This window comes from Rattus norvegicus, chromosome 7, assembly GCF_021556685.1.
Source record: "Rattus norvegicus strain SHRSP/BbbUtx chromosome 7, alternate assembly SHRSP_T2T, whole genome shotgun sequence".
Lineage (NCBI taxonomy): Eukaryota > Metazoa > Chordata > Mammalia > Rodentia > Muridae > Rattus > Rattus norvegicus.
The window spans coordinates 5401904-5422007 of NC_141540.1; the positions used below are offsets into that span (position 1 = coordinate 5401904).

Sequence of the window (20104 nt, forward strand, 5' to 3'; positions counted from 1 at the left end):
CTCAACTGATTGATTTGAAGTATCTTTTCCCACATATGAGCTTACTTTAATGAGAGGAATGGTGGACATGTCAACCTTTAATGAAGTACAATTTTTTAAGCCTTCTCTATTCCTATTTTCAGTCATGGTGACTTCATGCAGGATTTTCTGATAGTATATATCAGTATGATATCATCTTACTAAAATCAATAGGAAATACAGTCCAAATTTTTGAATCCCAATTAATTAAAGATGGATATTTACACAGAATGTTTGTATCAAATTCAACAAAGTTGTTTTCGTGAATAAGAAAGGCACACAGAACTAAACCCTTAACAAAAATTAAAATCAGGACCTATAGAAAAGGCTCATGGGTTTTCCTTGGTCTCTAGTAGAGAACCTAAGTTCAGTGTCCAGTATTTATACTTGGTGGGTCATTACTACTTGTCAATCGAGCTCTGGAAATTGGGTACCCTCTCCTACATTTTGCAAGTACCTGTACTCATTTGTGCACACATGAAGCAAATATTTAAAACCGCTTTTAAATATGAAAAACTAAAAAAAGTCAAAAAGAAAATGAAGGACAAAGAACAATGCTTTGAATGTAAGTCATGTTAATACTGTACATATCTATAAAAAAAGTCATTTAACATAGCCTTGAAACAGCATAATTCAGATAGTTAAAATGCAGTCCCACACTGTATTTAATATCAAATTATTCTCTATAGAGATTCAAATCAATATTCAAATCAATAATTTCTACAGGTGCATTTATTAGTCTTTGTTCATTAAACTAATCAAAATCTATGTTGTAGTTATTTGAAGAGAAAGAATTTTATGAATCACGTGATATCAACTGAATAAATATGAAAATTATGTATGCAAACTTTACAAAAGTTAGTTTCAACACAAAAGTATAAATTTACAATTTTATAAACAAGGAACTAATTGATCAACCAAATGTTAACAACTAAAATTCATCTATGTATGCAATAGAAAATAATATTTGAGATATAAAATTAAGACTTATGTTAGTAAAATAATGCATAAGTTATTTTACTTAAAAAGAAAATCTTATGATCGTATTAATACAGCTAGAAAACATTAAGAAAAAAATTAATACTCTTAAAAATGGGATACACATGCACACAAATTTAGAAAAGTTTGATACATATACATTATATTATAATGTTATTTCAAAAGTTAGAACTATCATTGTGTTTGTTATGAATGAAAGGAAGATGTTTCAGACCATAAACAGAAATCAAATTTTCTGGAATTTTACACAGATAAAAGGCATTTAGAAACTAAAATTTTAATAGTATCTCCATCATAATTAGATGAGTATGTTCCTGCCTTCTTGCAATGAACATTGAATTGATCTCTATTGTATCAAGAAAATTGTGATAGCTGTTCGATACAGAGAATGAAAAGCTGTCCTCTGGACAGCTCATGGTTATCATACTCAGGAACCCACAGCACCTGTGTTAACACAATACTTTCACATGATCAAGCCAGCTAGAGTCAGGGCTTAGATGGGGTGACCAACCCTTGCCAATGCCATATTGAGGGGCTTTTGGCATTTGACGGCTACTGGTGAATGAAGAATCATTCATTTCTTGGGGGGGTATTGCCTTGGTAATTTGCTTGTGCTTCAATAGATTCCCTTCACGAGTGACACTAGATTCTGATTCTTTGATGAGATCTAAAAGGTAAACAGATGAAGACATGGTGTCAGGAGATGTATTATAGGAAATCTGGTGAGATTTGGTAAAGAGAATGTAGAGTGCATACAAGTATATTTCTTTATATAAAAAAAAAGAAAAATATGAAAGGACAAATGTTTACTTAATTAACAGAAGATAGAATATCTCTATAGACAAATTCTAAATAGCTTATAAACATAAAGCTAGAAATAATAGATGAGTTTAAAGATGTACAAATTTTCTTCACTATTTAAGAGATCATCGTAAGAGATCATGGGAGAGAATGTAATGTATTCTAATATACTTTCAAATGTAAAAAATTATAACTTTAGCTTAGTAATAAATACAAGTTTTTTCACCGACTGAGATTATGTATAATCAGTTTGAGCTAATTCCTCCCTGTTAAATTATACGCATTTCTAAATTCCTCAGGAAAACAACCTTAGAATAACTACTTTTAGTCCCCCAAATTCCAGGGAATTGGGGCAAAAACTCTTCAATGGTTTCTTCAAGCTGTACATAATTATTTTTATATTTGTTACTAAACTAAAATTATGATCTTTTACATTGGCACAGTATTTATTTGATACAAATTTAGATTTTTAAGATTTTCTTTAATATAAATTTCTCATTGATTTAAAATTAATATTGTTACTCTGATGTACACGTATTGTGCCTATACAACACATTTCAGCATAGATGGCTTATACCCAGTCCTTTTCTGCTATTAAAAAATGAAGCTGGGCTGGGGATTTAGCTCAGTGGTAGAGCGCTTACCTAGGAAGCACAAGGCCCTGGGTTCGGTCCCCAGCTCCGAAAAAAAGAACCAAAAAAAAAAAAAAATGAAGCTGAGGGTTGGGGATTTAGCTCAGTGGTAGAGCGCTTGCCTAGGAAGTGCAAGGCCCTGGGTTAGGTCCCCAGCTCAGGGGAAAAAAAAATGAAGCTGAGATGATTAAGCAGGTGAGTTTAAGGCCAAGTAGCAAATGCATGTCTCTAAGTTTATTGTTAGAATGCTTTCAAGATAATTTGTTAAGATAATTAATGGACAACAGTCCAGATTACTTACATAGTTAGATGGTTTCTAAAAAACACCAAAAGTCCACAAAATATGACATTTAATGTTCTTTAACTTTTATTGAGACATGTCCACTCCCACCAGCTCCCCTTTGGTATATTCAAAGAAGAAACTGAAAATCTCCACCTCCACATGAGGTAATTTATTGTGGCAGACAGGCACTATGCAAAAATTGCTCCAATGCTTCTACAGACTAATTACTGTCCAGAAAAGGAAACATTGCAGAATAAGTTGGCTGAAAATTTCTGCCAAGCCAGAATGATCAGCCCTTCAAAATTCAGTGTTTCAAAAGTCTGTCTGATGATCCTAGGCCAGAAGCCTGAAGACTTGCTCTCACGTGTTGCTCACAGGGAACTGTGCAAATAGAAAATTGTCTCTATAACCCATCTCAGTTCTAGAAGCCATGCTAGGCTTCCTATATTTACAGATATATGGGTCATTCTCAGAAATCTGGCGGGGTTGAAAACTTAGTATAATCTTATAACCCACTCAGACTATTTAACTTTGAGAATACATATTTAATTAGCTAATTATCAGATAATACATAAGCTAGCCAGGATATAACAGATTTTAAGCCTTTTAAAAGCTAAAATATATAACTAAATGTTCTGTTTAACTGATAAAAGTTGGGCTGGGTGTTAGGTACATCTTATACTTTTAAATTACAGAATGATAATAGTTGTGCTCAACTTATATTTGAGAAAAAAGTTTCTGGTTTTTTTTTAATTAAAAGGGTAAAAGAGTAGATTGATGTCATTATTAAGGTGAAGGGAGATACAGGATAGAACAAGGCCTGTCATTGGATAAGAAGGAAGGATGGGTGGGAGAAAAGTTTTAGAGAGGCAGTGGAAGCCAGAGTGAGAAAGTGAGAGCACAGAGAACATGGCAGTAGATGTTTAGATGCCTGTCTGTACATATTACAGGTTGTTATGACTATTCTCAAGAGATGGGTGTGTACAGGATTTTGTGCCATCTAGATTGGCAAATTATATCTTATCAATTGGATCAGAAAATATCGTTTGATGTGTTCTTTCATAAGGCAACTAAATAGAGTTTAAGAGGGTGTATGGTGGCCAGATGCATGGGCCTACCAAAGAATTGGGATGTGTATGCCTGGTGTGGTGGAAACCCAACCAAGAGGGCAGTGGATGAGGGAGGAGCAGCCTGACAGGGTGCCGTGTTGGGAAGAATAGTGTGTCAGAAAGTAGATGGGGGCAGTATGGAGCCACTGAGATAAATTATTGCTATTTCCAATGGCACCAGAAATATTAAGGGAGTGAGACAGCCAGGGTATACCTGGGAACCAGTTCTGTCAGGTTTTTTGTTTTGTTTTGTTGTTTTTATTTTTACTGCAGCACATATATTGTGTGTCGAGTGTCCTGAAGGTGAAACATGTTTAAGTCCTTGAGTATGAAGTGATTTATTGCATCATGGCCACATAAAATGATGGGATACTAGACCCAAAGATAGGAGAGTGAGGATTTTTAATTTCCAAGAAATTATAGGATTTTGGTGTTTCTCAATCGTATGATTTTTTTGGGTAGGATATATACCTTGTGATCTAGACTAATAGATGAATCACAGAAAGAAAAAAGGTGGAGACAGATTTACCATTAAAGGTTTTTGGGGCCTGGGAATCAGATGCAAGGGACAGAGAGACTACAAGGCCACAGAATGTGTTGCTTATCGATTATATTGAGAGGTTACAAAGGGAATGGCAGGTTTGAGGAAAGCAGCCAGTTAGACAGGACTGTGATCTAACACTTCCCTGCTTATGAAAGAAAATTCAGAAGTCACATCCAGCTGGAAAGTCTTATGAATACTATGAAGTACCTATTAATGTTGGTAGCCAGGACTGCCCTAGGCTGTGTGAAAGACCTGGACAAAAGACTAACTGGAACACTAGTTCTATTCCCTTACCCAGGATCACACTTGTCAAGGCCTGTCTGATGCTGAAGCCAATGTCTTAAAGGAGTCGAGGTTGAGGGAAGAGACTCTTCCCTTAGGTTGTGGTTATCAGTTCTTAGGCAGCTGTAACTGTGCTATCCCATGTTCTTTTCGTCAGCATTGTCTGACTTAATCATTTGCTGACTTAGTTGTTCCCCATGTACAACCACCAGTACCCCCAGGACTGCAAATTATAAATATGATTCTACAAATTCTAATAAAGAGCAAATAAATTTCCAGCAATCTTCACAAAAATGTTTACTAACAGCAATCACATTTTAAATCAGACAAACTAAAAATAAATTGAACACCATGTGCTCCAGCTGTATATCCTGTGAACATAACCCCAAGACACCAAATTACTACAGAGGTACTTGTACAGTTTCTCCCATTGTTGCTTAGTTCCCAGCAGGGAGGAAATGCAATTCATATGAATCCTAATGGGGTGACTGCTCTGCTTTTCCTATCAGTTATTTTGCTATACTGCCACTATGCCATCCTCATCGTGCAATCCTAGATAGCACAGTGATCTATGACTCCAGATATAATGTTTGACTATGTAATTGCAAGTATTGGAAGAGAAATGAAGTCTTAAACACTGCTATATATTTATTTAAATGTCCCTGTTTGTTTTATTCCAGAGACTGTGCTGCAAAAGGTATATACACATTTCTCCCTCATTTCCTCTGCTGAAGGCTATGTGGCTCAGTTTTAATTCTCATGTGATAAAGTATCATATTCTCTATACTATTTCAAGACATGTATCTCTCTTATTCTTTTCTATTTAAAGAGTCTAAACTGTCCTTATATCAAACTATGCTGTTTATATAACAGGAAAACCCTGAAATATCAACTGTGCTTCACAAGGTAAGTATGCAAAATACAGTTTTATAGAATTGCTTGTAATGCGTCTACTCCTATTTTTATTTTCTGGTCTATTCAAGTGTGTTTTATAATATCCACCTGCAGAGTGATCTATGGAAAATTACAAACAAAAGCAAAAACAGAAAACAATTAGGATCTGTTATCAAATCTTAAGCAAACATTCACCACTCTAGGACTGGGAAATTGCTCAGTGGGTAGAAACATATGGACCTGGGTGTGAATATTCAGCATGTATACATAATGCCAGGCATAGGGGATAGCTACACATAACTATTACCTCTGAATCCTGAGGGCTCACTGACCAGTTCTCCAATCCCACACTGAATTTCTAGTTCAACAAGAGAACTTATGTCAAGAACAGTGAACAGCACTAAAGAAGACACTTGAAATCCTTCTCAGAACTCCAAAAACACATGTACAGATGGGTAAAGCCACACAGTTACAGGCATGCACCACACACTCACATCCACCAACATTCTTACAACACACAACACCACAGATACATAGAAAATGGTTAAGGGACTGCAGGGTAATTCTTAATTTGCTGTTGTCACCCAGCATGTATCTTATATACTGATAATAAACAAGAAAAGATTAAGCTGGAAGAGAGTTTATCCATAGCTTTAACTTTTGCTTTATTTTAACTTAATTAAAATGCTTTTGTAATTTTACACAAAATCCTATATCCAGATTTATGGGATTCTAGAATCACCCAGGACAAAAACTTTTGAGCATGTCTGAGAGAGAGACATCAGACTGGAAGAGTTCTAGTGCAAAGGCCCTCCAGCCAGAAGCTGGAACCCAGATGCCCTTCAACAGAGGAATGGATACAGAAAATGTGGCATATTTACACAATGCAGTACTAGTCAGCTTTCAAAAACAATGACTTCATGAAATTCCTAGGCAAATGGGTGGAACTAGGAAATATCATCCTGAGTGAATTAACCCAGTTCGTAGATACTAGTCCAAAGCTTGGAATACCCAAGATACAATTCATAGACCATATGATGCTCAAGAAGGAGGAAGAACAAAATGTGTACACTTCAGTCCTTCCTAGAAGGGGGAACAAAATACTCAAGAGGGAGGGGAATATAGGGACACAGTGGAGCAGAGACTTAAGGAAAGGCCATCTAGATGCTGCCCCATCTGGTGATCTATCACATATGCTGCCACCAAACCTAGTCAGTATTGCTGATGCCAAGAAGTCCTTCCTGATGGGAGCTTGATGTGGATGTCTCCTGAGAGACTCTGCCAGACCTCAGTGATATAGACAAGCATGCTTGAAGCTAACCATCGGACTCCATGGGGACTCCAATGAAGGAGTGAAGGAAGAGCTGAAACGGTTTGCAAACCCATAGGAAGAACAACAATATCAACCAACTAGACTTACCAGTGCTCCCAGGGATAAGACTACTAACCAAATAGTGCTCATGTAAAAGCCTAATGCTTCAGTTGCATATGAAGCAGAGGATGGCATTGTCTGGCATCAATAGGAAGAGAAGCCCTTGGTCCTGTGAATGCTCCTTTCTCCAGTGCAGGGGAATGGTATGCTATTGGGGTGCGAATGGGTGGATGGGAGGAAAAACATCCTCATGGAAGCAGGGGGTGGGTTGTGGGAGATTGGATAACTGGGCAAGGGAATAACATTTGCAATGTAAATATATAAAATATCAAGTTAAAAAATGTTACCACTGCTCTTAATAACTCTATATAAGTTTTTAAAATCCATTTGCCAAAATTCTTACTAAGTCTGTGTTGTGTTCACACATGGACTATGATGGATTAACACCATATCTGGGAATATCTTCTCAATATTAGACATAACATCTGAATATGTGATTATTTATATCCATTTTTTGTTCAAGAAGAATCCGATGCCAAAGAAAATTTCCTCTTTTTGATTAGCATGGAAATTATATTCAAAATAAGCTAATTAAATAAAGAATACCTGAGTGTATACACATTCATATACATATTCATATATATGAATATGTGTGTATATATGTATACATGATGTAGGCCTCCTTCACAGGGCATCTAGGCCTTAACAGTTCCCTCAGGCCTTCATGTTTTCCCTAGACCTTTAACAGCCAGCAGCTTTGCCCTCTGAGCAACCAGTCTACAGAGGAATTCATGGAGAAACCCTGTCTGAAAAACTAGGGGAGTGAGACAAACAGATTAACAGATCGTGCTCTCTCTCTCTCTCTCTCTCTCTCTCTCTCTCTCTCTCTCTCTCTGTGTGTGTGTGTGTGTGTGTGTGTGGGTGTGTGTGTGTGTGTGTGTGTGTGTTCAACTGAGGAGGCACTGGCAAATAAATGTTTGCCCCTCCTCTGTAAGCCAGTCCACCCCAATACTGCCTTTCCTTTTCCTTGGTTTGTTTGGTTTATTCCAAGTTAATTGTATCTGTTTCTTTAATTTCCTCTTCATTTCTTTAGTTGAGTCAGGGGTCTTTGCACATAAGCCCTGGAAATCAGTACCTGGATCAGGTCTGCAGCCTGCTCACAGGGTTCTACTCACCTCCACCACTCAAGTGATGCAATAAAAGACATGCATCACCACACCTGGTTTCTTTTCACTGTACATTTACTTTAGTTCCAATGTTCATTCAGATCTGAGAGAGGAGGGAGGGAAGGAGGGAAGAGAGACAGAGAGTGACAGAGAAACAGTGACAGAGAGGGAGAATTGTAGGTTATTGTTCCATCTCTTCAATCACTGTCTGTTGTTTGCCATCTTGGCAACCATGCCCCGCAACCCTACCTTGGGTAAGATCAAGCACAATGGCAGCAACCATATAATTCCTGCTTAGTTGCACTGAACACCCCAGTCATCACTACCTGTGGAGAATTGTAAGGGGGCTCCTCTGATCTAGAGAGTAGTACCCTTGAATGAAATGAGAAGCACAACAAGCATTATTTGTTTTGAAATATAAGACGTGGAAAGAACTATATGTGTGGATTTACAGACAGAAAGACAGAGAGACAGACAGACAGACAGACAGACAGACAGGACAGGACAGGACAGGACAGGAGAAAAAAACAGGAACACAAACAAAAACTCAAAATGGAAGTGCGGTTCCAAATAGTCTCTGTCTGCACTGTCGCTCTAGTGTTGGTGGTCCAGCTTATAAAAGCTTATACATGGGTGGGTGCGGGAAATGCTGCTGGGTGTTCGGTTCAGGTCCAAGATTATTGCGGGTAACTAGACAACAAAGAAAGCAGTTAGACTGACTTCTACAGTGTTTGGTTTCTGAGTGTGTTATCACACAGAAGAACCTAACAGAATATGTAATGAATTCCGGCAGTAACAGCAGAAACAACCAATGAGAAAGTGTCCTTATAATATTAGTAACTGCAGCAAAATTGCAGACTAGCCAGGTAACAGATCCCTAGCCATTAACTAATCTGACATAGGCCTTCTTCACATTGCATCTAGATGGGCCTTCCTATCTTCCTCTCCAGTGCTGAGACCAAAGTGAGATCAAAGTCATGCATCACCATGGGTGCCTTCCTTTTCATTTTTTTCTTTCATCCTAGGAAGTGTGTGTGTGTGTGTGTGTGTGTGTGTGTGTGTGTGTGTGTGTGTGTGTGTGTGTGTGTGGAGAGGGAGAGGGAGAGGGAGAAGGAAAGGGAGAGGGAGGGAGGGAGGGAGAGAGAGAGAGAGAGAGAGAGAGAGAGAGAGAGAGAGAGAGAGCTGTAAAATCAGCACTCAAGACTTTTTTTCTTCCTATCCCTATCCCAATCCCCCCAAACCAGCAGTAAGCCACCAGCACCAGAGACAGAGGAAGATGAAATCTCTAGTCTGAAAAACTAGAGGAGTGATTTGATAAACAGATCTCTCTCTCTCTCTCTCTCTCTCTCTCTCTCTCTCTCTCTCTCTCTCCCTCCCTCTCTCTCTCTCTCTCTCTCTTTCTCTCTCTCTCTCTCTCTCTCTCTTCCTCATAATTTGTTAAAGTGTTCCCTTTGTGCTGTGTGGATTCTACTTTATTAAGCAAGTTTCACATCATACTAACTCCAAAGAGGAGTCAACAGTCCCTTGGCGTGCAGGCAGTTGTTGCCTGCTTTAAATATTTTTTGGTGTGTTTGTTTGTTTGTTTCAAAACCCAGGGCCTGCCTTCATTCAACAGATCCAAACCCAGTTCTCCGAGGGGAAAATGGAGTCAAGTCCGAAGTCACTGGCATTTAAGTCATCTGCCATTGACAGTCATAGGAGATGGGAATATAGTGCTTTCTCCAATGGAGATTCACCTGGGTATGCATCAAGCACATATAAGGACAGGCCTGGGGTACAACGGGGTGGTGGATGGGGAGGAAGGATCTGGAAAGACCTTTACGATGGGAAACTATGACCAGAATGTTGCACAGAAAACAAAATTTGTACTTTAAAAAAAAAAAAAAAAAAAAAAGCTCCCGATATCTATCCAAAAAGGAAAGGAAAAAAAACCGACAGCTGAACTTTACTAACTGCAAATGTTCCATCTCCCTGTATCCAACCACTCCACTCCCAGATAGGTAGATGATAGTTTGCACTTCTGTCCCAGTTGTGCTATCGAGGTTAATAAAAGGGGAACCACCTCTGTGGTTATGTGATCCACACACGAAATAAAATAAAAGGAGTGGATAGACGTGCCTGGCATTTTAAGATGCTCAAGTTCTTTGCAAGCTTCATTTTGTTTCATTCTTTTAAAGGTTTATTTATTTATTTTCATTTATATGAGTATACTAAAGCCCTTTTTATATACACACGGCAGTAGAGTACACGGGATATCCCTTTGCAGAGGGTTGTGAGCCACTATATGGTTTCTGTGGAATGAAACTCAGGACCTCTGGAAGAGCAGAGCAGTGAGTGCTCTTAACCTCGGAGCCATCTCTCCAGCCCTTCACAAGCTTTATTTAACTAAACATTAAACATGAATCAGAAATGCCAAATCCTGTAAATATGGTCCAGATTCAGCCTTACTTAGAAATCCAGAGCTGGCAGGGCGAGGCTGGGAGTGAGCAAAGGGAGTCTTCCTCTTTCTCTGAGGGTGTGCTATCAATTCCATTACCGTTTCCAAACAGCTGGGTGTGAGTCTAACTAAGGTTTTCTTCAGTCATTTGCCATGAGCCAGAGCACTGAAAGGACAGCGAGGGATCAGACATTCACACTGAAATCATCACTCACTGATTTCAGGCAGAAAACTTGCCCCACCCCCCTAAAGAGGCACCGCCTGGCTCAGCACTGAAGCAAAGCATGCTAGGGCAGCAGCAGTATTTCCCTGACAGACCTTCAGGGACATGCATATTCTCCAGCCCCACCCCACCCCCTCTTAGCTAGCTCCTGTCTACCCCTCCCCCTTCCCCCACATACAGGGAGGAGGCCTTGTGTTTGGGGATGGGGGAGATGGAAATATCTCTTGAGAGAGGGTTCGGGTCTCCCAAACAAATAAATAACTAGAAACTTCATTTATTTACTTTATTTCATTGAACTAACGTGGAAGAGGGAAAAGGAACAGGGAAACTAGGCCAACTGGTAGAGCTCCTTTCATTTTGTTTCAAAAAGGAAAAGCCAAAGAAACAACACTTTCGTGAAAGGAACATAATGGGAAAAGTTGAAACATCGGCTCGCCACTTAATACTTTGGCTTTTAATAAAAGGGTCAACAGATCTGCCTCCTATTTGGTAAAAAAGAGAATAAAAAACCACAAAAACATTCTGTCAGCCAACTTCCCTTTAAACGTCTGTTAAACAGGAAGACTGTTTTTTTTAACATCATTTTAAATACTTAAATATGTATTTGTGTGTGTGTCTCTGTGTGTGTGTGTGTGCGCGCGCACGCCTGTGTGTGTGTGTGTCTGTCTGTCTGTCTGTCTGTCAGTGTCTTCTGTATGGAGAGGATGTGCTGTAACACTCGGGATGGGGTGGTCTGGGGCCCACAGTTGATGCCGCGCCGCACCGCCCCCCCAATCACCTTCCCCGTTGGGCCTTCCCAGCGGTCCCAGAGCCAGAGCCGGTTTTGGCGCACCGCCAAGGTGGAAGGGCGCCTGGCTGCTGCCAGCCGCAGAACAGGGGGGGAGGGACGGTCACCCACCAACCCCACCCCCGGCCGCACCTGCGAACCCGCGCCCGCCGCCTGAACGCCCGCCGACCCCCCTGTTGGGAGGAACGGGGACAGCGACGGCAGGACGCTTGGAGGGGGGGAGAAAAACGCGAGGGTGGAGGAGTCGGGAGGAACGGGAAGTGGGAAAGATCCGCCGGGATCACCCACACAGCCGAACGCGCGCCTCTGGGTTGAATCCTCTGGGCGGACTGCGCTGACCACACCTGTTTACCTCTTAACGGTTTCACGCCCTCTTGAACTCTCTTCAAAGTTCTTTTCCACTTTTCCTTACTGTACTTGTTGGGTATCGGTCTCGTGCCGGTATTTAGCCTTAAATGGAGTTTACCACCCGCTTTGGGCTGCATTCCCAAGCAACCCAACTCAGGAAGATCTGCCTGGGCCCGCTACCGGCCTCACGCCATCCAAGGGCAGGGCCTCCATCAGAAGGACTTGGGCCCCCACGAGCGGCGCCAGGGAGTGGGTCTTCCATACGCCACATTTCACCAGCCACGGCATGCGGCGGGGATTCGGCACTGGGCTCTCCCCTGTTCATTCACCATTACTGAGGGAATACTGGTTAGTTTCTTTTCCTCTGCTGACTAATATGTTTAAATTCAGCGGGTCGCCACATCTGATCTGAGGTCGAGGTCGAGAGGGGAAGGAGGAAAGGAGGGCACGTGCGGCTGCGGGCGGATGGACGGAGAGGACAGCGAGAGGGTGCCGGGGTCCCAGGCTGGGGCCTGTAACCTCTCTACCCTGGCCAGCTCCCACATCCAGGGGACAAGTCCCTTCAGCGCACAGACGCCTCAGCATCACGCCAGCTGGCGCCCGAGCGGACAGCCCCCACAAGAGGGAGGGGGGGAGGAGAGGTACCTTGAAAGGAAAATTATACAGATTTAAGGTTTAAAAATATGAAGTTAAAAGAGTATGTTTCAACTCAGGACTAAACACTGTGAAAAGCAAGTCCAGGCAGACCCGCCCTGCCGCTAGAACTAACAGACCATAAAAGGAAAGGAATGCAGAACAGACCAGGAGTACAGGACCTGACTCACAGGCCACCTGGCAGGAAGAGATAAGCCCCGAGCCCCGGACATCCAGGACGCCCCAAACCTGCCAATGTGTGTAGCTATACCTTATTACCTCATCATGTGAAATAGCCAATCATATGTGAACATGTCTATGTGCCTCGTTTGAATCCACCAATCCCTGTAACTATGCATCTGCTTCTGTACGCCTGCTTCTGCTTCCCCAATCCCTATAAAAGCCCCATGCTGGAGCTGCTGGGCGCGCAAGTCCTCCAAAGAGACTGTGTGCCCGCAGGTACCTGTGTTTTCCAATAAACCCTCTTGCTGATTGCATCCGAGTGGACTCGGCTCGGTCATTGGGCGCTTGGGACTCCTCCTGAGGGAAAGGTCCTCTCCGGGGGTCTTTCATTATGGGGGCTCACCCCGGGATTTGGAGACCCTCCGCCCAGAGATCACCGACCACCCACCGGGAGGTAAGCCGGCCGGCGTTTGTCTTGTCTGTTGTGTCTTGTCCTGTGAACGATCGATCAATAGGCTCAGATCTGGGGACTATCTGGGCGGACCAGAGAAGGAGCTGACGAGCTCGGACTTCTCCCCCGCAGCCCTGGAAGACGTTCCAAGGGTGGTTGGAGGAGAGGGAGATCCGGATCTGTGGCACCTCCGTCCGTTTTCGGAGGGATCCACACCCTTGATGACTCCGTCTGAATTTTATTGGAGTAGAGGATCCAAGACCCTCGCTGACTCCGTCTGAATTTTTGGTTTCAGTTTGGTACCGAAGCCGCGCGGCACATCTGCTTGTTACTTGTTTGACTGTTGGAATTGTTTGTCTTCTTTGTGACCTGACTGTGGTTTTCTGGACGTGTTGTGTCTCTTAGTGTCTTTTTGACTTTTGTTTCGTGTTTGAATTTGGACTGACGACTGTGTTTAAAATCTTGGACCGGCGACTGTGTTTGAAATCATGAAACTGTTTGCTTTGTTCGTCGAAGAGTTTTACTTGGTCCCCTTAACGCTTAGTGAGTAAGAAACTTAATTTTGTGGACCCCGCTCTAGTGGCGGTGTGTTGGTTGATAGCCAAAGTTAATTTTTAAAACATAGTGTTTTGGGGGTTGGGGATTTAGCTCAGTGGTAGAGCTCTTGCCTAGCAAGCACAAGGCCCTGGGTTCGGTCCCCAGCTCTGAAAAAAGGAAAGAAAAACAAAACAAAAACATAGTGTTTTATCTGTGCTTGTGCTTGCAGCCCGCTGTGATGAACTGGGAAAGATTTAAATTTTCCTTGGGAGTAAGGAATCTTAAAGGCAGAGTTTCAGCCGGTATGGCACCTAGTGCGTAGCTGTCTAAAAGATCAGAAATGCTGTCAACAGGCTATAAAAAAAGGGACAGGCAGTGTTAGAAATGCTAAGGGAAGAACTATCTAAAAAGAGCGAGGTGGGAGAGGACTATAAGGAAAACAAGAAAGGAATTTCTGACATTTGCTCACAGAAGGAGAGCGCTCATTAAGAGAAGTTCTTTAAGGAAGCCTGCCTTATCTGCTATCCTTATTCCAAGGGAGGAGTCAGTCTCCAACATTAAATTACTTTTCTCGCTGATCATCATTAACATGGAGAGTGCCTTTGGTCCTATCCCCACAGCAGCCAGTTCCTGCCCCTATGGTTAAAACGCCCCAGGTTGGGGGACAAAAAGAGCCCCTAAAATAGTTTCAAAGAATCTACAACTGTGAAGAACTTTGTTTTGCCAGTCAGGATTAGTGTTTTCTTTTCCATGGGCCTATAGCCCACTGAGACAGTTTGGTAAAGGGCTGTTACTAAAGTCCTGAAAGCCCCAGGTGAACTGGTTACAATTCTTTTGTCAGCTGCTTAGTATCTAGCACCCAGGTTCTAACCATCTCTCCATCCTTTTGTTATTAGTTGTTACTAGAAGTCTAGTGTCATTTGGAGGCTGGTTCTCTTGAGAGGCAAAGCCACCAAGCTGACACTGAAGGGAGGTAGGTACTCCTTAAGGGAAAATCTAAGCCCAGAGAGACAGCCGGTAACAGCTAGGCTGCCTCTCTGCTCGCCTTTCTGTTTCATAGACAAAGCTTGTGCTTATATTTACAGTGGCCTTTTTGTCCAAAAAAAGGCCTCCTGGTTTAGCTGTGTGACTAAATGCTATTTGTCCTCTTCAGTGGATCTCTCTCCTCTAGATTCCCTTCTTGTTTTCTCACCATCCCACGTGAGATGCTTGTTAGTAACTGTTACAGATCTTCTTTACCACCAAGGAAAGACAGAATCCTGCTAGAGGCCAGAAAGAATGTTCCAGACATGGATGGAAGGCTCCTGACTGTTGACTTCAATACGCCTGAAGGTAGGGAGTGCTCCAGGTCTGCCCCCAGGCTCCAAGGGTGGGTCTCCTAGGGGCTGGAAAAATGCCCCACCAATCTGGCTAAGATAAGGAAAGGGTATGAAGAGAAAGTTACAGAAATTTGAAGGGTTAAGCTAAGTTGCTGAGAGTTAGTATAAGTTACAGAGAAAGTAAGGTTAAACAAAGAGAAAGAGAAAAGAAGGTAAAAAGAGCAGAAAGCTAGGGAAGAAAAGAGACAAAAAGAAGAGGAAGCTAGAGAGCTAAAGAGAGATAAAAGACAAGAGAGGAACATATACTGGCCACAGTAGTTAGGGAACCTAGGAAGACAGTACCTGGCAACAAAAGAGAATTCCTGGCTAAAATCAGTGTGCCTAATGCAAAGAAAAAAAAGACACTGGGTCAGGGACTGCCCCAGAAAGAACAAGAGGGGACACTGGAGAGCCTCTCGGTCCTGGAGTGCTGGCTATGTGCAGAGATAGGAGGGAAGCCTGCCCAGTTGTTTTATGGATACAGGGACCCAATGCTCTGTGCTCCTATGCTCCAGTGGGCCAGTATCCAAAGACCTTGGGTACAGGGGCCTACTGGCAACAAACAATACTTCTGGACTGCCCAAAGAACAGTGGACCTTGGCGTGGGCCGGGTAACCCACTAGTTCATAGTCATCCCTGACTGCCCCCATCCCTTGCCCATGAGAAAATTGCTCCCCAAAATGGCTTGCGTGGGCTGAAATGGCTGGGTGAGGCCATGTGTATGCATATCTACAGACTGTGTATGCAGAGCTTAAGACCTGTCTCAGTGCACCAGTACCTGATGCTGGGAGATGAATGGCTTAGCGCTGTTCTACTTGGAACATATCACTCCTGCCAGCTGGGCACTAACAATTATCACCCAATCCAGGACTTAGACTGTGATAGAGTGGCTGATGTTTGCCTTTGAATAGAGTGTCCCAAAAGATGGGACCACTGGTCAGCTGCCATGGACTAGATTCTCCACCTGTTGGGGGCAATCTGGTCACCTTGCTGCCCAATCCGACCTGGAGCCACCACAGCACGAGTGTCAAGCACTGGCAGAAGCCCATGGGTGGAGGAAAGACCTCTGCGACTGGCTGATTGACCCCTGCTGAAAGCCGAGGCTACCTTGTCCACAGACGGGAACAGTTCTCTTCATGAAGGTCAGAGATAAGTGGGTGCTGCCATGGTGGACAACACAAAGTCATCTAGGATGGCTGAACCTCAACCCCCCAGTACATCAGTGTCGCAGATGCCTTTGCCATCTCTTGGATACCCTGGTGAAGCCAACAACTGTGAGTACTATTCATTGCTCAGGATATCAGGAGGGAAGAGATTCAGTGGCATTGGGCAGTAACAAAGCAGATAAAGTGGCTCGGGAAATGGCTATGCAGGAGCCTATCCTGGTTGCAGGCCTGCCAGAGACAGTCACTGAGAACTAGGATCGGACTAAGGGATGGCCTCACTTAGAAAAGGCCCAAATTGGGGCTGGAGAGATGGCTCAGAGGTTAAGAGCACTGTCTGCTCTTCCAGAGGTCCTGAGTTCAATTCCCAGCAACCACATGGTGGCTCACAACCATCTATAATCAGGTCTGGTGCCCTCTTCTGGCCTGCAGGTGCATACATGCAGGCAGAAAGCTGTATGATGTATACATAATAAGTAAATAAATGTTTAAAAAAAAAAAAAAGAAAAGGCCCAAATTGCTTAAAAGATAAAGGACAATGGCACACTTGAGGGGAAAGCTATACTCCCCCAGAGAACAAAGAAAAGACTCACTTTGCCAAATACAGAAATGGACTCATTTAGGAGATAAAAAGTTTGTCCAAGTAGTTAAGTGTATGTAATAGACTTTAAGATTTTAGCCAGAGAGGCAGTAGAAAGTATAAGGTATGTCAATAAGTGAATGCTTAGCAAGCAAACAGGGCAAAGAGACCTAGAGAGTTTGGTGAAAAGTCGAAGTGAACTTCACTGAGATAAAACCAGAAAAATATAATCACAAGTATCTCCTAGTGCTTGTAGATACTTTTTCAGGAATAGATAGAAGCTTTCCTCACCAAACGAGAGACGGCCTCTGCAATCATCAAGAAGATACTGGAAGAAATCTTCCCCCGATTTGGAATGCCCAAGGTAATCTGGTCAGACAACAGCCCTACTTTCCTTGCCAAGGTAAGCCAGGGTGTGGCCAAGTATTTAGAGGTCGATTGGAAATTACATTGTATTTACAGACCTCAAAGTTCAGGACAGGTAGAGTAAATAAATAGAACTCTAAAAGAGACCCTGACCAAATTGACCATGGAGACTGGCACAGACTGGGTGACACTCCTTCCCTCTTGCTCTCTTCAGAGCAAGAAATACCCCTTCCAGATTCAGCCTTACCCCCTTTGAGATCTTAAATGGGGCCTCAGCCCCCCTGACTGTATTAGATGATGTTACTGAACCAACATGTCATAGTGCCATAGTAATAATGATTTGTGTGCCAGGCTAAAAGACCTACAGGTGATACAGAAAGAAATCTGCTCAGAGCTGGCAGCAGCCTATGCCCTGGGGACCCCTGAGACATCTCACCAGTTCCAGGTCGGAGACTCGGCTACATACGATGGCACCGAACCCAGATACTCACTGGAAAGGACCGTACCTGGTGCTGCTGACCACCCTGACAGCCATCAACTCTCAGCCCTCACCAGCCGTGTACTAGCTGTTGGGGCTGAAAGCTGGGACCTAGAGGGAAACTCAGATCTTCAAAAAGCTCCCTAGACTTAATTTCATGTTTGCCCCGGGTTTTATCAAGATAGGTGTGGGGATAGGCTTGATTTCTATTACAAATGATGTAACATTGCATATGTTAGTACTCCTAACACTTCTTGGGACTGTGCCTCAGGGATCACAATCTGTATAAGTTTAGAAGTTCTAAAAGCTAGTCATGACCTTGGTGTGTAGGTTTAGATAGTGTCCAGATTGGAATCCTGATGCTAAAGACTTAGTAAGACAAAAAAAAGGAGTTGAGAATTACTTAGGGCTAAGGCTATCTAGGTGCTGCAAGGGCAGCACAAGGACATCTGCTGTTGCAATGCAAGGCTTATAGAGAATTGAGAACTGCCATTCAGGAGTAATTAAAGACTCCATGAATAAACTTAGAGAAAGGTTAGACAAAAGGCAGACAGAGAAGCACATCAGGGATGGTTTGAGAGCTGCTTTAGTAGATCTCCTTGGATGACTACTCTGGTATTTTCCCTTATGGGACCCTTCTTAGTTTTGCTTCTGCTTCTGATTATAGGTCCATGTGTGTTAGAGAAACTAGTTAATAGGTTTGACTCCTACAAAAAGATAGAGACGCTCAACAAGGTTGGTTTGAGTCTTGGTTCACTCGGTCTCCCTGGATGACTACCCTACTCTCTGCTATATGGCTGGGCCATTACTAATAATTTTCTTGGTTTTAGTTTTTGGACCCTGCGTGACAAACAGGTTAATTGCTTTTGTTAAAAATCGAGTGGGTGCTGTGCGGTTGATGGTTCTGAGACAACAGTACCAGTCAGTTAGGACAACTGGCGAGGTCAAATGAGAAACTTAACACTAAAATCCTAAGGTTAGAATTTGGTAGTAGAAGGAGAGGGGAATGAGAGATAAAATTTTAAATTAACTCAAAACACAGTAACAAGATCTGACTGAGGAAGACAGATGGCTAAAATTGCAGAAGAACTGATACTGACACAGTTGTTTTATCACCAGTGTGAGCAGTCGTTCTGTCTCAGTGATGTTTGTTTAAGCCCCTTATACCTTGCAGAGAGCATTCCAGGAAACCTGCCGGCCCAAAGCCTAACCAGATGTGTTTCAGATGCAGATGCTTCATCAACTCCGACCCACATTTACTCTGACAGGACAAGAGATAAGATTTGCTCTCGGAATAATGAGGACTCAAAGACCCGACCCTTCTCCTGATTTAGTAGCTTTGTTCCAGAAATGGGGGGCCATAAAACCTTTTGGCGTTCCCCTCATCTCCTGGGGCCATAAAACCTTTTGGCGCCCTGGTGCCCCCTTATCCTCTAGAGTCATAAAACAATTAGACATCTTACAACTCTGTGATATCTCTGGCATTCCTTTCTGATATCCCCTTTTTTCCCTGAGGCTCGAGGCCTCTCCCCTTTAAAAAGCCCCTCTCCCAACCACTCGGGATCAACATCCCTGTCTCCTGCATGGGACACATGTTGATCCGGAGATCTCTGTAATAAACCTCACCTTTTGTGTATTACATTCAAGATCAGTCTCTCGTGTGTCTGGGGTCCACGACTTCTCGATACTTGAGGGGCCAATGGCGAGGTGGCTCCACCTCAGGCAGGCCAGCGGGAAACTAAAGGATACATGTGAAAAGAAAAAAAAGACAGGGTCGGGAACGGAAAGGCGGGACACACGGGACATGGGACCCCACGAACCCAGTACCCAGCGGCGGCCAGCCAATGGGCAGGCAAGTCGGGCTCTCCGGCCGGGATCCCACGGGCGCCCAGAGGGGGCCCGAGACACGGCCCCCCGACCGCCGCCTCTGGAAGCGCCGGCGGCCTGAGGGGGCCCGCTGAGTCTCAGGGAGCACCAGGTGGAGGGAGGAAACGGGAAGCCCTCCTGGGGACGACTGATGGGCCGTAGGGCGACACCCCCCCCCCCGGGGGTCTTTAAACTTCCGCGCCGGAACATGACAGCTAGGTACCCGGACAGGAGCAGGTCGGACACGTGAGGCCCAGAAGCGGGGCGGGCTGCGAGAGCCCACCCTGGCACAGGCACCCGTTGCACGCGACAGAGACACCCCGGCACCTTCAGAGCGGGAGAGCTGTGGCGGAGGGGCGGCAGGTGCGGTGAGGAGAGGGAGCTGGTCCCAGCCACCGAGTTCGCCCCCCCCCCCCCCCCCCCCCCCAGTGCACACGAGATGAGATCACGGAACCGGTCCAGAAAGAGGCAGAATGACCTCAGTACGCCAAGGGCCTTGACTGGCCAGCGGGCAAGGGAGGTGGGGGTGGCGGAGGCAGCAGTGGTGGGGGCAGAGGCGGGTGCACGGAGGCAAGGATGTAGGCAGAAGAGCAA

The 20104-nt window shown here is 43.7% G+C and overlaps 2 long non-coding RNA genes across 2 annotated transcripts; one reads left to right on the forward strand and one right to left on the reverse strand.

Annotated features, from left to right (window-relative positions):
- Window positions 1–574: 574 nt before the first annotated feature.
- LOC148004410 (uncharacterized) lies at window positions 575–19937 on the reverse strand. The gene is made up of 3 exons (XR_015625000.1): window positions 19734–19937; window positions 19271–19382; window positions 575–1684 (listed from the first exon to the last, which is right to left on the reverse strand). It is a non-coding gene; the product is annotated as an uncharacterized LOC148004410 (long non-coding RNA).
- On the forward strand, window positions 11884–13191 carry LOC148004411 (uncharacterized). Its single transcript, XR_015624999.1, has 2 exons — window positions 11884–12243; window positions 12609–13191. It is a non-coding gene; the product is annotated as an uncharacterized LOC148004411 (long non-coding RNA).
- Window positions 19938–20104: the final 167 nt, after the last annotated feature.